General features: G+C 44.3%; 1 long non-coding RNA gene across 1 annotated transcript; it reads left to right on the forward strand.

Moving 5' to 3' along the window:
* The first annotated feature begins 6,485 nt into the window (after positions 1-6,485).
* Positions 6,486-14,492, forward strand: LOC142666321 (uncharacterized). The gene is made up of 3 exons (XR_012851658.1): positions 6,486-6,660; positions 6,810-6,868; positions 14,226-14,492. It is a non-coding gene; the product is annotated as an uncharacterized LOC142666321 (long non-coding RNA).
* Positions 14,493-15,436: the final 944 nt, after the last annotated feature.

Here is a 15,436-nt window from a genome sequence, read left to right on the forward strand (position 1 = left end):
GAAAAGACAAGTCAGGAGAGGCGACCGGTCCTGTTTAATCCTCCTGTCATATTTGGGACCCGCTGCTGCCATCATTACTGCCCGTGGTGAACGCCTCTACCGGACAATCATTTGGAAAAGTTGCCCTAAATCTCAGCGCGGTTCTGTTGCATTTGTTATAATGACGTTTTGTTTGTGGCTGCATCGCAGTGTGCGACCGCTCATCTTCCGTTTGTGAGCTTTGTATATTTGGGTTCACCCTGTCAAATTGAGGCTGCGGTCTGCTATACATGTACAGGCATTTGTATGATGCAGCGCTCATCAGGACTGGCTCTATGCTGATATGGGCCATTGGGTCCCCTGTATTTGGAGCTGGGGGTCACATTCTATTCATCGCACACTGCCGAAACTTGACAAGCGAATTGAAGAACACCTTCACCTAGGGGCAGTGGTACCCCGAGCACTCGGCACTCATGTCTGGGATTATGTTGCAGGTAAAGTCCTGTGTACACTGCGGATAGTCGCACAGCTTTGTACCTGTTCTATTCCACTTGCATCGTTTGAGCTGAACTTGTACAATGAAGAAAAGGAGGGGGACGAGAGAGGCGTAATTAAGTCCCTGTAAAGCATGAGCTTTCGATAAAACTCTGTCAAACAAGAGGCTGAATAAATCATGATCTGTTACTGAGAAGCATTACGCTATTTTTTTTTTAAACAAGCACCACGCCATTTTACCCCACGGATTGATGTTCTATGAGATGCCAGTTCATGGAGTCTCAGCAGCCACTCTGGAGCCGAAGCACATCTGGATTTCAGTAAAATTACCCAGAAGCAAGAAAGCAGTTGTATGAGGGGTCAGGAGTACAGAGAAGGACTGCTGACAAGAGGCGCCACCCTCAGCCCACATGCATTTCCTTGTGTAAACACATGTGGCCAAAAGGCATCTGTGGTCACCTCTCTCTCCAGAGCAGGCTTCCATAAAACAGCCAGGAGAGGCTACAAACAATGTCACTATTATTGTTCTCTGCATAGAGAAGGCTTTTCAGAGGCTGACAGTCCAAGCCATGCTGCTGCCCCATTAAACCTCATGTAGTTATATTCAGCCAGTATTAACACTTACACTGCTTGGCTGAGTTATTTTGCGCCAGTATTAACACTTAGGGTATGTGCACACACACTAATTACGTCCGTAATTGACGGACGTATTTCGGCCGCAAGTCCCGGACCGAACACAGTGCAGGGAGCCGGGCTCCTAGCATCATACTTATGTACGATGCTAGAAGTCCCTGCCTCACTGCAGGACAACTGTCCCATACTGAAAACATTATTACAGTACGGGACAGTTGTCCTGCAGCGAGGCAGGGACTCCTAGCGTCGTACATAAGTATGATGCTAGGAGCCCGGCTCCCTGCACTGTGTTCGGTCTGGGACTTGCGGCCGAAATACGTCCGTCAATTACGGACGTAATTAGTGTGTGTGCACATACCCTTACACTGCTCGGCTGAGTTACAGTACAGAGCTATGAGAAGGTTTCCGGGCCCCTGATCCCCACACCTCATTATTGGACAAGTCTCTGGACCTTAAAGATTGTAATAAAACCTCACTAGTTTTGTTTTGGTTATGCTTTGTATGACCGAGGGGCTTATTCCAGCTCTGTGGAGTCTCTGGTAGTATAATGCCGCCATATTATCCTAGTCAGAACTGCACCAGTCCCATCTAATAAATTATAGCAATGGACGGATGACCGCACTGGTAACAGACAAGCCACAGCCACCATCTGAGGGGCGGAAGTGCAGAAATTCTGGAATATAATACAGTAGCAGCAAAATATATGAGATCTAAAAAGCCTCATCCAGACGCTGCAGAAACAATCCGCAGAAAACACTTGCAGAAAGTGACCTTTGTTTCGGACTCTGCAGCATGTCAATTTATCTTGCATATGCGTTGCGGACGTTCCACACAGTGAAATCTGAGTTTTTACGTAGCGCTGTGCAGGTGATTAGTCTTCTGCTTGTTTGGAGATTTAATGTGACACTCCCTGATTGAGAGGCAACTCCTGACAGGTATAATCCACTGGGGGTCTGGCTCTAAACCCCAACAAAGCAATCATCATTTTTTGGGGGGGAGGGGGGGGGGGAATAGATATACAATTTAGTGTCTTGCGTGTAGAACGTTTCGGCGGAGGCACAAGATTGACATTGCTTAATGTTCACCTGAACTAGGTTTCCCGTCATGCCTGACGACTACTCCATATTTCTGGGGAACTCTGACTCCAGAATATAAACAGTTAAATTGCTGTTAGGACTTTAAAAAAAAAAAAGTTTTGTGATGGCATTTCCTGTCCAGGGTCCTGCTGAGATGTAGGGTGGGATGACTCAACTCAGTGTCCAGAAAATGTGACATGTGGGAAAATGTTCTGTGGTCAGTTTTGCCTGGGCTGACACCTATCTCCCCTTGAAGGTGGGCTGAGGCTATGCTCAAGTGAGTGGACGACCTGCACATACACCTGACTGCGTGACGAGGGGATCTGCTTCTAAGCGGGATCCATGAAATCACAGAACATACACTACACAGTCACTGCCTTATGGGTAAATACAGTGCAGCCTGTCTGTGTATAAGACTGTGCACCTCACACTGCACACGTCCACCCAACATTCATACCCTGCAGATGGTGAAACGAGGAACCAAAGGGGAGACGATCAATGCAACCACGCAGGTTTCCTTGTCTTAATTGCACTAAAAAGAATGAAGCTCCTACCACCCGCAATGTGAATGACTGCAGCTCTGGAGTATAATACAGGATGTAACTCAGGATCAGTACAGGATAAGTAATGTAATGTATGTACACAGTGACTCCACCAGCAGAATAGTGAGTGCAGCTCTGGAGTATAATACAGGATGTAACTCAGGATCAGTACAGGATAAGTAATGTAATGTATGTACACAGTGACTCCACCAGCAGAATAGTGAGTGCAGCTTTGGAGTATAATACAGGATGTAACTCAGGATCAGTACAGGATAAGTAATGTAATGTATGTACACAGTGACTCCACCAGCAGAATAGTGAGTGCAGCTCTGGAGTATAATACAGGATGTAACTCAGGATCAGTACAGGATAAGTAATGTAATGTATGTACACCGTTACTCCACCAGCAGTATAGTGAGTGCCGCTCTTGGGTATAATACAGGATGTAACTCAGGATCAGTACAGGATAAGTAATGTAATGTATGTACACAGTGACTCCACCAGCAGAATAGTGAGTGCCGCTCTGGAGTATAATACAGGATATAACTCAGGATCAGTACAGGATAAGTAATGTAATGTATATACACAGTGACTCCACCAGCAGAATAGTGTTACAGGATGTAACTCAGGATCAGTACAGGATAAGTAATGTCATGTATGTACACAGTGACTCCACCAGCAGAATAGTGAGTGCAGCTCTGGAGTATAATACAGGATGTAACTCCGGATCAGTACAGGATAAGTAATGTAATGTATGTATACAGTGACTCCACCAGCAGAATACTGAGTGCCGCTCTGGGGTATAATACAGGATGTAACTCAGGATCAGTACAGGATAAGTAATGTAATGTATGTACACAGTGACTCCACCAGCAGAATAGTGAGTGCCGCTCTGGAGTATAATACAGGATATAACTCAGGATCAGTACAGGATAAGTAATGTAATGTATGTACACAGTGACTCCACCAGCAGAATAGTGAGTGCAGCTCTGGAGTATAATACAGGATGTAACTCAGGATCAGTACAGGATAAGTAATGTAATGTATGTACACAGTGACTCCACCAGCAGAATAGTGAGTGCAGCTTTGGAGTATAATACAGGATGTAACTCAGGATCAGTACAGGATAAGTAATGTAATGTATATACACAGTGACTCCACCAGCAGAATAGTGAGTGAAGCTCTGGAGTATAATACAGGATGTAACTCATAATCAGTACAGGATAAGTAATGTAATGTATGAACACAGTGACTCCACCAGCAGAATAGTGAGTGCAGCTCTGGAGTATAATACAGGATATAACTCAGGATCAGTACAGGATAAGTAATGTAATGTATGTACACAGTGACTCCACCAGCAGAATAGTGAGTGCAGCTCTGGAGTATAATACAGGATATAACTCAGGATCAGTACAGGATAAGTAATGTAATGTATGTACACAGTGACTCCACCAGCAGAATAGTGAGTGCAGCTCTGGAGTATAATACAGGATGTAACTCCGGATCAGTACAGGATAAGTAATGTAATGTATGTATACAGTGACTCCACCAGCAGAATACTGAGTGCCGCTCTGGGGTATAATACAGGATGTAACTCAGGATCAGTACAGGATAAGTAATGTAATGTATATACACAGTGACTCCACCAGCAGAATAGTGAGTGCAGCTCTGGAGTATAATACAGGATGTAACTCAGGATCAGTACAGGATAAGTAATGTAATGTATGTACACAGTGACTCCACCAGCAGAATAGTGAGTGCAGCTCTGGAGTATAATACAGGATGTAACTCAGGATCAGTACAGGATAAGTAATGTAATGTATGTACACAGTGACTCCACCAGCAGAATAGTGAGTGCCGCTCTGGAGTATAATACAGGATATAACTCAGGATCAGTACAGGATAAGTAATGTAATGTATATACACAGTGACTCCACCAGCAGAATAGTGTTACAGGATGTAACTCAGGATCAGTACAGGATAAGTAATGTATGTACACAGTGATTCCACCAGCAGAATAGTGAGTGCAGCTCTGGAGTATAATACAGGATATAACTCTGGATCAGTACAGGATAAGTAATGTAATGTATGTACACAGTGACTCCACCAGCAGAATAGTGAGTGCAGCTCTGGAGTATAATACAGGATATAACTCAGGATCAGTACAGGATATGTAATGTATGTACACAGTGACTCCACCAGCAGAATAGTGAGTGCAGCTCTGGAGTATAATACAGGATGTAACTCCGGATCAGTACAGGATAAGTAATGTAATGTATGTATACAGTGACTCCACCAGCAGAATACTGAGTGCCGCTCTGGGGTATAATACAGGATGTAACTCAGGATCAGTACAGGATAAGTAATGTAATGTATATACACAGTGACTCCACCAGCAGAATAGTGAGTGCAGCTCTGGAGTATAATACAGGATGTAACTCAGGATCAGTACAGGATAAGTAATGTAATGTATGTACACAGTGACTCCACCAGCAGAATAGTGAGTGCCGCTCTGGGGTATAATACAGGATATAACTCAGGATCAGTACAGGATAAGTAATGTAATGTATGTACACAGTGACTCCACCAGCAGAATAGTGAGTGCAGCGCTGGAGTATAATACAGGATGTAACTCAGGATCAGTACAGGATAAGTAATGTATGTACACAGTGACTCCACCAGCAGAATAGTGAGTGCAGCTCTGGAGTATAATACAGGATATAACTCAGGATCAGTACAGGATAAGTAATGTCATGTATGTACACAGTGACTCCACCAGCAGAATAGTGAGTGCAGCTCCGGAGTATAATACAGGATATAACTCAGGATCAGTACAGGATATGTAATGTCATGTATGTACACAGTGACTCCACCAGCAGAATAGTGAGTGCAGCTCTGGAGTATAATACAGGATATAACTCAGGATCAGTACAGGATAAGTAATGTCATGTATGTACACAGTGACTCCACCAGCAGAATAGTGAGTGCAGCTCCGGAGTATAATACAGGATATAACTCAGGATCAGTACAGGATATGTAATGTCATGTATGTACACAGTGACTCCACCAGCAGAATAGTGAGTGCAGCTCTGGAGTATAATACGGGATATAACTCAGGATCAGTACAGGATAAGTAATGTCATGTATGTACACAGTGACTCCACCAGCAGAATAGTGAGTGCAGCTCTGGAGTATAATACAGGATATAACTCAGGATCAGTACAGGATATGTAATGTAATGTATACAGTGCCTCTGCTGTTCATGTAGAGTAATGCTATATATAGTTTGACATAAGATTAAGACTTGAGATACATGATCAGATATCCACGTAGTACCCCCCGACCTGGTCACACCTTCCCTAACCTCATATTACCAGTTTTTTTATTGTCATGATGTCACCCATCGGTTTGTTTTAATGTAAACAGCTCGCTTTCCATGGTTATTATCCTGAGGAAGAGTCTCCACATAGCGGAGGATTACTTCTTACAATTAGTCCAATTAATGTTTAATCGCTGGGCTTTGCTGTTCCTTGCAGGGTCCCAGAGAAATGACAACATCAGTTTCTGATTAAAACTCGTGCAGAAAATCAGCTCCAGCGCCGAACTCCAGAACTGTACGCTACGTGAAAATAGAAAAGGGTCAATGAAATTAGTTTTAGGTGGCCTCTGATCCCACTCCTATTGAATGCTTAATTGTGACCAGGTGCAACCTGTTGCTGAATCCTCTCTGGCCGCTCTGGGAGCCTGACTCACCGAGATATTACAGGAAGACAACTTCCTGCTGAGACTGGACTTTCTTTGTGGAATTGTTTTTGTTCTTGCGAATGCTAAAAAATAAAAGTTGTCACCAAGATCTGCTGAGTGTCTCCTAGAAGATCAGGACCATCAGCAAAAGTGTCAGGGGAGCAAAAAGAGCAAATCGGGCTGCAAACCAGGTCTAGATGGACTTTCCCCTATAGTTACACAATGGTGCCTTTAGTGGGTTTTATATAAGCTCAAGATCATTTCTTGCTGTCAATGAATAGAAACATTTTTTTTTTTTTATTTACATTTTTGTCTAACCAAAGATTTAAATCCTGTACAGTGCTACATTTTACAACTGACTGCGACTGTGACTGCCTGGAAGCAGAGATCTTGGAAATGGTAAGGAACAAAAACAGAAAGGCTGAGACTGGTGGGTTTTTCTTTGTGCCACATTTATTATAAAGGCACACAAGTTGCAGTAGTTTAATTAACCCCTTAACGACGAGCAATGAATATATCCATCGCTGGTATCTCATGAGTACTGCCACTGTACCCACAATATCAGCGGCGGGAGCACGGTTGTTATTCACAGCCAGGCTCCTGCAGTCCAAGAACAGCGTCACTCCTGTCCACCTGCAGCTCAGTCCCATTCACTTCATTACAGCTGAGCTGCAATTACAGACTCAGCCCATGAGCAGGGGTGGCGCTGTTTCTGGCAGACTGCAGCCGTGTTTTTCTACTCCTCTGCATCCCGCTTTTTAGATTTTACTTGTTTGTGGTAAATTACATGGTCATAATAGCGCTTGGTAATTAATTGGAAAAAAACGAAACTGAAATTCAGTGCTATTAATCGTCATCTTGCGGGCGCGAGGCAGTGACGTCATTGGAACGGGGTTAGGTGAATATTTATATTATTATTTATATCAGACACTATTGGGGGCAGCTGCGTGGGCATTATACAGCGTGGGGGGAGCTATGGGGGCGTTATATTGTGTGGAGGCAGCTATGGGGGCATTATACAGCGTGGGGGGAGCTATGGGGGCGTTATATTGTGTGGAGGCAGCTATGGGGGCATTATACAGCGTGGGGGGAGCTATGGGGGCGTTATATTGTGTGGAGGCAGCTATGGGGGCATTATACTGTGTGGGGGCAGCTCTAAGGGGCATTCTACTGTATAGGGAGCACTATGGGGGCATTATACTGTATAGGGAGCACTATGGGGGCATTATACTGTATAGGGAGCACTATGGGGGCATTATACTGTATGGGGAGCACTATGGGGGCATTATACTGTATAGGGAGCACTATGGGGGCATTATACTGTATGGGGAGCAATATAATGTATGGGGAGCACTATGGGGGCATTATACTGTATAGGGAGCACTATGGGGGCATTATACTGTATAGGGAGCACTATACTGTATGGGGAGCACTATGGGGGCATTATACTGTATAGGGAGCACTATGGGGGCATTATACTGTATGGGGAGCAATATAATGTATGGGGAGCACTATGGGGGCATTATACTGTATAGGGAGCACTATGGGGGCATTATACTGTATGGGGAGCACTATGGGGGCATTATACTGTATAGGGAGCACTATGGGGGCATTATACTGTATGGGGAGCAATATAATGTATGGGGAGCACTATGGGGGCATTATACTGTATAGGGAGCACTATGGGGGCATTATACTGTATAGGGAGCACTATACTGTATGGGGAGCACTATGGGGGCATTATACTGTATAGGGAGCACTATGGGGGCATTATACTGTATAGGGAGCACTATGGGGGCATTATACTGTATAGGGAGCACTATACTGTATGGGGAGCACTATGGGGGCATTATACTGTATAGGGAGCACTATGGGGGCATTATACTGTATAGGGAGCACTATACTGTATGGGGAGCACTATGGGGGCATTATACTGTATAGGGAGCACTATGGGGGCATTATACTGTATGGGGAGCACTATGGGGGCATTATACTGTATGGGGAGCACTATGGGGGCATTATACTGTATAGGGAGCACTATGGGGGCATTATACTGTATGGGGAGCACTATACTGTATGGGGAGCACTATGGGGGCATTATACTGTATAGGGAGCACTATGGGGGCATTATACTGTATAGGGAGCACTATGGGGGCATTATACTGTATAGGGAGCACTATGGGGGCATTATACTGTATAGGGAGCACTATGGGGGCATTATACTGTATGGGGAGCAATATAATGTATGGGGAGCACTATGGGGGCATTATACTGTATAGGGAGCACTATGGGGGCATTATACTGTATAGGGAGCACTATACTGTATGGGGAGCACTATGGGGGCATTATACTGTATAGGGAGCACTATGGGGGCATTATACTGTATAGGGAGCACTATGGGGGCATTATACTGTATGGGGAGCACTATGGGGGCATTATACTGTATGGGGAGCACTATGGGGGCATTATACTGTATAGGGAGCACTATGGGGGCATTATACTGTATGGGGAGCACTATACTGTATGGGGAGCACTATGGGGGCATTATACTGTATAGGGAGCACTATGGGGGCATTATACTGTATAGGGAGCACTATGGGGGCATTATACTGTATGGGGAGCACTATACTGTATGGGGAGCACTATGGGGGCATTATATTGTATGGGGAGCACTATGGGGGCATTATACTGTATAGGGAGCACTATGGGGGCATTATACTGTATGGGGAGCAATATAATGTATGGGGAGCACTATGGGGGCATTACACTGTGTGGGGTAAGAGGGTATATTATATACAGCAGGCTCAGAGGATATTAATTCAATGGCGTAGCATGCAAAAAGGGGTGTGGCCTAAATAATTGTTCAGTAATCATAATCAAGGTTACATGTTCAATTAATGTGATTGTGATTTAGGTCATGATCGCCCGGCTCTAAGTCATAGTGTTTCCTATCGTCTTCTAGAAAGCCATGAGGGACAGTGCAGAAATAATGGAGAAAACCCTTCACATAGCGGGAAATATCCGCCTGTGTTTGAGTCTCCGGGAGTGATCAGGACGATCGTCAGATTGCGGCTTCTAGCTCAGGATTCTCCTATAGTTCCGTAATAATAAAATGCTGTGATGTGAATAACGTAATGTGCGCGCTGTGTGATGCCGGCGGCGCGCGTGGTCTGGACTGTGTCCCTGACAGGAGAGATTAATAATCATAAATTCACCTTAATATTGGGGAAAAAGTGACCCGTGCGGATTCTTCTCTTTTGTGTAATTGATGTGACTCCATATATATTCTTAGTAACTGGGTAATATTCCAGGTTAGGACACAAACCCCAGCAATTCCTAATTACAGTGTGCGCTGAGATTGTGCAGACACAGGACTTAGCGCTACGTCCTCCAGTCTAGGAGCTGGCACAGAACACACTGAACGTGTAGCAATGACTGATCCTTCTGGACCAGATCCATCCATGGCGGATGAGAAACCAGCACTGCTGCCTGGATAAGAAGCCATGTCTCCAGTCACATCCAGAGCTGCAGTAGGCATTGTCTTGGCTAGTACACGGAACTAATATGTTAGCTGGTCCTACATACTGCACTGCGATGTGGGGACTAATACGTTCTGGAAGATCTTATTTAAATTGTATTTGTCAGATTATAACAACATGTAAAGACTGCAGCTACAGTGTGTGCTTCTCAGTCCATGTTCACACTTGGCAGCAGTATTGGCGCAGAAAGCGGTTTTAAAATAATGTTGGGATACAGTATATGAACTGAAGCGGCCAGCACGACATTATTGAGGAAATCAAGAGAATAATGATAGCAGCTCTGGAGGTGACTAGAGTATAAGACATGGTGTACCTCAAGACCAGGACAAGATAAGTAATATTTTATGTTTTCTCAGAATTTGCGCTCCTCCTGTCTTTGGTCTTTTGGTATCAAGGCGAGCGGCTGAGCTGCAATACCAGACACAACCATGGACAAGTGTGGTGCAGTTTCTAAAAAAACATCAACTTTACTTTAGGATCCTAAGACACTGTTCACATGGCGTCCATTGGGTCCCACCGAGGTTTACGCCGTTTAGACAAAAAAATAATAGCACTGGATGCAAAGTTATCTTTCTATTAGAATTCTACGGATCCTGCGACAGAGGCGGATCCTTCAATGTACATGTGAACAGAGCCTTAATTGTGTAACGCAGGCAAGTCTGGTGGAGCAGAATGTACTGCAGCGTCGGAATATATTCATTCTGTTTTGGAGCTGCATCCATTATAGAGCGCGGGCCGTGCTACAGTACCTGAATAGCGTGAGGAAGACGTCTGTCCCCATCTATGTGGCCGGAGTAGAACAGGTTCTTCCTAATCCTTCTATTATACTATTCACTTCTCTGCCAGAGACACTTACATCACACAAGTGACAACTCTGAGTAACACCCATAAAACTTTACAAAGGTCCTCGCTGTTATGTGTCACCTCTGCTCAACTACATCACCATCTGCAGAAATGTCACCTACCCAGCAGACACTGCAGTATGACCTGGGCTCTCTGGGGGGCGCTGTAGATAACCATAACCAAATGACGCTTCTTCTCAGCCCCCCAGCGATGCCCACCTCCCATTATGGGGTAAAGTAGTTGTAGGACTGATGCCTGGGTCTGGTCTTATACATGGTCGAACATTGACCCTATCATCAATCTCCCCCACAACAGCGGTGACCACTAGAGGACTATGAGTGTTTTCGGAAAAAGTCCCTCCTATGAAAAACGGAATTGTGTACATGTAAGAGTCCTCGGGGTAATGTAATGTGCACCATAAAGTATGAATATTAGGTTACATGTCAGTATAAAGCATCTTATATCAGAGGGGGAGACGGGGGAACGTGCCGGGATGTACAGGACGTGTCACACGGGATTACTACAGATTTCCAATCTTTTACAAATTTCACTAGGGGAAAAAAAACAAAAACTTTCTGTTCTTCCCATAGAGGAGTCACATTTTCCAGCCACGTTAAATTGGTGAAATTTCCATTTGCGTCTCGGAATAAGATGAGAAAATCAGTAGGTGAAAGTATTAATACATTGTGAATGTGTGAGATCTGTCCGTGCGTTCAGGGTTTGTGGGGGATTCGGCGCCAGCGGCTGCAGGGATGTCTGGGGGGGGGATCAGTCACCATTTTCAGGGGTAACGGCTTGTGGTGAGGATGATCCCTGCATTTTATTGGTCATGGAAGGAATCCTCTCCATTAATGTATCCATTTCTCTATGGTATTAGGAAAAAACAAACAAAAACCTGTTCACATTTGCATTGGAGGTAATTCCGTCAGCACGCAGCACGATCCTGGCCGTCAGTTCCAGAAGCCCTGACGGTTTGTATTTTAAGTCAACAGGGTCTGTCGTGTGCCCTTGGGATCCATCGTTATAAATGGACGCCACGACACGTATGAACATGTCGTGACTACTAATAGTATTCAGAAGAGCGTGGAGACCCGGTCACGTCACCTGCAGCGCCTGCTTCTAGTGCTGCCCAATCACATTACATTACTGTTTATTAATATATTCTTACAAAGAGGAAAAAGGGTTTTCCGGATCATCAGAAGTTACTACATTGGACTGGCCGCTAGCTCAAAATACTTAAGCAGAACTTTCTCATCCTTGAAGTGATAGATTTGTACCCGGCAGTAGGAGGGTTAATGTTTAGCACTGGACACAAGAAAGACGTTGCTGGTGACTGATCCCAAGTTTTTCCTGTTGTTCATGAGATTTATTATCCCACAGGAATTTCACACCTTCCCCTCCCCAGTATCTACCTGATCCGTAGTGGCATCATGTGCCCATCACAGCACCAGGGAGGATCTCTGCCCCCATGACATGGTGATAATATCCTCTGTCTCCAGTAGTATTACTGAATCTGTCCTACAGGGGGCAGTCATACAGAGTAGAAGGATGGAGTGCACGTAATGGAGATCATTCTGTGCTCAGGAATTACTAGTGAGCCTCATCCGTGTAGCCGTCATGTGTGTACATGAGGAATAACACGATTTCTGGCCATTATATGATTTGATTATTTATTTTTAGCAGCTTTCCCCTCTGCCCGCTCTTATGCCAGATTCACATAAACAAGTGCAAACTCGGACGTGAAAAACGGCCGTTTTTCACATCCAGGTTGCACCCGTGCGGGTCCCGTTTTCACCATAGTCTATCGAGGGATCTGTGAAAACAAAAGAAAGTAGGACGTTTTCTATTTTTCTAAACAACGGTCGCGTGCGCGGCCCCATTGAAATACATGTGTGTGTTTTACGACGGCTGTCACACGTACGGATTCTACGTTCGTGTGAATAAGGCCTAATTCTCGGTTTTCTCTGAGACTAATGGCTATCATGTCTTCTATACACCACACACATAGAAGAGTAGAATCCTGCCTTATCTACATACTACACATATACACACACACACACACACACACACACACACATCAATACATATTTATACACAGTTAGGTCAAGAATTATTTGGACAGTGACACAAGTTTTGTCATTTTAGCTGTTTGCCGGAACATATTGAATATCCAATTATATAATCCGGGCTTAAAGTGCAGACTCTCAGCTTTAATTTGAGTGTCTTCACATCTTAATCTGAGGAAAGGTTTAGGAATAACAGCTCTTTAATATGGAGCTGCCTCTTTTTCAAGGGACCAAAGATAATTGGACAATTATCTCACAAGCTATTTAATGGGCTATTCCCTCATTAATCCATCATCAATAAGCAGGTAAAAGGTCTGGAGTGGATTCCAGGTGCAGCATTTGGAAGCTGTTGCTGTGAACCCACAACATGAGGTCAATGGAGATCTCAATGCAAGTGACACCGACCATCGATAGTCTGAAAAAAATGAAGAAATCCATCAGAGAGAAGCACAAATGTCAGGGGCGACCAAATCAACAGTTTGAAAAAAAAAAAAGAGCGCACTGGTGATCACGTGAACTCCGAATGGCCTGGACGTCCACAGAAGACAACAGTGGTGGATGATTGCAGAATCCTTTCCATGGTGAAGAAAAACCCCTTCACAACTTCTACCCAAGTGAAGACTCTCCAGGAAGTACGTGGATCAGTATCTAAGTCTCCCATAAAGAGAAGACTTCATGAGAGCAAATACAGAGGGTTCACCACAAGGTGCAGACCATTAATCAGCCTGAGAAATAGAAAGGCCGGATTAGACTTTACCAAACAACATGTAAAAACGAAACTAAGATCAACCTGGACCAGAATGATGGGAGAAGAAAGTATGGAGAAGGCTTGGAACGGCTCATGATCCAAAGCCACCACATCCTCTTTAATACATGGTGGGGGCGGTGTGATGGCACGGTGGGGCAGTGTGATGGCACGGTGGGGGCAGTGTGATGGCACGGTGGGGGTGGTGTGATGGCATGGTGGGGGCAGTGTGATGGCATGGTGGGGGCGGTGTCATGGCATGGTGGGGGCAGTGTGATGGCATGGTGAGGGCATGGTGGGGGCATTGAGATGGCTTGGTGGAAGACACTAGACACTAGAGCGAGTGTGTCTTCTCCAATTTGCAGCATAAAGCAATGAGGTTGCTTTACCACATGCCAATGCTGCAATTTTGGGAATTGCTCCCTCTAGTGACCAGCACATGGAAATGTTATAAATTAGAATCTAATTTATAATATTTCCTGACTTGCTAAAAAATTAGAACAATGTGTAATCATTTATATACTTACTGTTTAACTGAAAAAAATATATATATTTTTTTCTAGCGACACATTCCCTTTAAGGCAGAAAGACAAACAAACAAGCAACAAGTGAAGACCGCGGCAGTAAAGGCCGGGCAAAGCCTCAGAGGAGGAAACCAGCGTGTGGTGATGTCCATGGTTTCCAGACTTCAGGCCGTCATTGCTGCACAGGATTCTCTACAAAGTATTAAAAAATTTTTTTTTTATTTATGGTAATGTTAATTTGTCCAATTACTTTTGAGCCCCTGAAACAAGGCGGCTCTGTAGAAAAATGGCAATTCCTAAACGTTTCACAGGATATTTTTGTTCAAACCCTTGAATTAAACCTGAAAGTCTAAACTTCAATTGTATGTCAGATGTTTCATTCCAAATCCAATGTGGTGGCAGCAAAACCCAAATCATGAAGATTGTGTCACTGTCCAAATCATTCTGGACCTAATTGTACACAGACACACACACACACACACACACACACACACACACACACACACACACATATTTACATACAGACATATATAGAAGCAGCATGGACATTATACAGCAGTAATGAGCAGTGTAGCTGAGAATCCAGCACTGTGGTGTAATATAACACTTACTTGCAGCTGCAGCGTCTGTGTCTCATTGCCTCTCTCACTCTGCTCTCCTTTCTCTATCACATATATAGAAGCAGCAACATCAGCATCGTGGCGGACATCATACAGCAGTAATGAGCAGCGTAGCTAAGAATCTAGCACTAGGGTGAGGTATTACACTTATTAGAAGCAGCAGCAAGTAGCAGATTATACAGCAGGACTGTGCAGTGTAGCTGTGAATCCAGTACTAGGGTGAGATATACTTACTAGAAGCTAGGATATCTGCAATCCATGGAATTATGTAAGGAGACAAAACTTGAGTGTAGTAAAAATGGATCCATGATGTATAAAGTAACATTGCTGCATTTGTTTATTGTAGTTCTAAAATGCTAAAATGCAAGGAGGCTCAGGCTTTACATATAAGGACCTTTTACACTGGCCAATTATCGCGCAAACGAGCGTTCACAGAACGCCTGTTCCTTATCATTGTCCTGTGTACACAGGAGAACGAGCAAACACTCATTCATCGGCTGATTGCATCGTTTCAAATGCATAAACTTTTATAGTTGTCGGCAGCACATGGTGTGTAAAGAGGGAGATGCGCTGCCGACAGAATAGAAATGTATTGGGACGAGCGATCGTAGCAACAAGCGCTCGTCCCCA

Source organism: Rhinoderma darwinii, chromosome 13, assembly GCF_050947455.1.
Source record: "Rhinoderma darwinii isolate aRhiDar2 chromosome 13, aRhiDar2.hap1, whole genome shotgun sequence".
Lineage (NCBI taxonomy): Eukaryota > Metazoa > Chordata > Amphibia > Anura > Rhinodermatidae > Rhinoderma > Rhinoderma darwinii.